Source organism: Micropterus dolomieu, unplaced genomic scaffold (assembly GCF_021292245.1).
Source record: "Micropterus dolomieu isolate WLL.071019.BEF.003 ecotype Adirondacks unplaced genomic scaffold, ASM2129224v1 contig_13457, whole genome shotgun sequence".
NCBI classification, from domain to species: domain Eukaryota; kingdom Metazoa; phylum Chordata; class Actinopteri; order Centrarchiformes; family Centrarchidae; genus Micropterus; species Micropterus dolomieu.
The window spans coordinates 1-2,342 of NW_025742443.1; the positions used below are offsets into that span (position 1 = coordinate 1).

The 2,342-nt window shown below is 41.1% G+C and overlaps 3 non-coding genes across 3 annotated transcripts; all 3 read right to left on the reverse strand.

Moving 5' to 3' along the window:
- Positions 1 to 717: 717 nt before the first annotated feature.
- Positions 718 to 790, reverse strand: trnar-acg. The gene has a single exon. It is a non-coding gene; the product is annotated as a tRNA-Arg (tRNA).
- Positions 791 to 1,093: 303 nt separating this feature from the next.
- trnar-acg lies at positions 1,094 to 1,166 on the reverse strand. The gene has a single exon. It is a non-coding gene; the product is annotated as a tRNA-Arg (tRNA).
- Positions 1,167 to 1,402: 236 nt separating this feature from the next.
- On the reverse strand, positions 1,403 to 1,474 carry trnah-gug. The gene has a single exon. It is a non-coding gene; the product is annotated as a tRNA-His (tRNA).
- Between the last annotated feature and the right edge of the window lie 868 nt (positions 1,475 to 2,342).

The following is a 2,342-nucleotide window of genomic DNA, read 5'->3' on the forward strand; positions in this document are numbered from 1 at the left end:
TCTTTCTTCAAAAGCTACTAAACATGACAGTCGTTCTCCAGATGGCTGATATCAAGTGTTTCAAAGGCTTTTCAGATTGGTCAAACGGTGAGTCTGCAGTGATATTCGGTATCTTGCTGTAGCTTGTACAGTATAAACAACATTTTCTTTTTAACTCAGCTTTGGATCAAATGCCACCAAAATATTTCACAACACACCCAAAACCGGCAGAAAGATGCATGATTTATTTTAGAATTTTCTCACCAACATCTTGACTGTTGTAAGCGTTTTACGTTTTAACTGACAAAACTATCCGGGTCTGGCACACGTGACGTTCCTAATACCCGCAAATCAAGTGTTTGTGCAGCTTAAACTTTAAATCTTGGAAAGACAAAATGTCGCAGCTGGGTTGAACATTTCGCCCAGTAATCAGGTACATGAAATTACACTCTCTGATCTCAAAGTGATGCTGCAAAAATCAAGTTTGCGTTTCCGCAATTATCTCAAAGTCCAAATTCTGTCATCACTTTAATCTCTTAAGTGATCTGCATCTGTTCGTCTCCTCTGAAAATGTCAAACGTTGCCTTTTTCGTGATTGGCTTGGATCCCGATAATTGCCGCTGGGAGGCCTGTTCTTTGATTTGGCTCCATTCACATGTAAATGTTCTTTGATTCACAGTATATAGAGACAGAATGTTGCAGTTGAAGCTTGAGTGATTTACAAGCTAAAGGTCACAACGAGCTAGCCAGGAGTCGAACCTAGAATCTTCTGATACGTAGTCAGACGCGTTATCCATTGCGCCACTAGCCCTGCGCACTGTGTGTTTGGAGAGGATATTTTCAACTCTGAATAACAAATATTCTTCTCTTTTATTTGTATGGGTTTCCTGAATGATGTGTGACAACAGACAGTCAATTTCCATGGATTGTTTACATAACACTGTTTTTTATGTCCTAATGGACAAATTTTGTCATTCAAATCAAGTGTTTGTGCAGCTTAAACTTTAAATCTTGGAAAGACAAAATGTCGCAGCTGGGTTGAACATTTCACCCAGTAGTCAGGTACAGAATGTTGCAGTTGAAGCTCGAGTGGTTTACAAGCTAAAGGTCCCAACGAGCTAGCCAGGAGTCGAACCTAGAATCTTCTGATCCGTAGTCAGACGCGTTATCCATTGCGCCACTAGCCCTGCGCACTGGTGCACGTGAGACCAGCTTGGTTCTCACAGCAGTGATTACAAACGGCTGTGGTCTTGTTTGTCATAGACATGTGTGGGGGGCGCCGGTCAAATGATAGGTTAGTCGGAAAGTATGGGGCCTGACGCAGGAAAATGTACTTGAGCTATCCAGTTTAAAACTACGTAAAATGAGCTAGATTTTTTAGTCCAGTAAAAAAAAAAATAAAAAAAAGCCAGCCCACAGCTGCTGCCGTGACCCGGATTCGAACCGGGGTTGCTGCGGCCACAACGCAGAGTACTAACCACTATACGATCACGGCCACTTGAACGGCCGGGCGCCTGTGTGTTGGGAGAGGATAGTTTCAACTCTGAATAGCAAATATTCTTCTCTTTTATTTGTATGGGTTTCCTGAATGATGTGTGACAACAGACAGTCAATTTCCATGGATTGTTTACGTAACACTGTTTTTTATGTCCTAATGGACAAATTTTGTCATTCAAAGAAGTATGATGAGCAAGTAACACTAAACACAAGATTAGGCTGTTTGTTTCTGTGAGGGACCGATGTGAAGGGCTCAGACACCTTTTACCACATGTTGATGGTCCAGTTTTTAGGGATCCAAGCAGCGAAGCTTCTGGGGCCCTATTGGTTTTCTTCTTCTTCTTCATTCTTTCTTCTTTCTCTCCGCTAAAAGTGTTTGGGCAGCAAAAACTGCTGGACGAAAACTCACCAAAATTGGCTAGTAGGTTGCAAATTCCACCCACTGCTTAGGCAAAAAAAAGAAAGAAAGAAAAAGTTCCTCATAGACCTCATGGTGGCGCTATAACAATCAACTTTGCGTTTTTGCAATTATCTCGAAAACGGCTTCGTTTAGAGTCGACCTTCTTTCAGTATTGTACTCTCTGGATTCATGTGCATCTTTGCTCCGATGGTCTTCTGCTGTAAAAATATCAAATTATACGACTTTTTATCTATTTGCTCTAAAACCTATTGTTGCAAACTCGTCCCAGGCGGTTTCGCCAATCGACCTGAAACTTTGGCAGGATCATCTGTGGACGTCGCCGATCAAAAGTTATCAAAAGAATTTTGATACGTCAATCTGTGTTTTCTCATAAATTTTTACTTTTGTGCATTTACATACAATTTTAGATAAATACCCGTAGATCAAAATTGGCTTAAGCTATTGT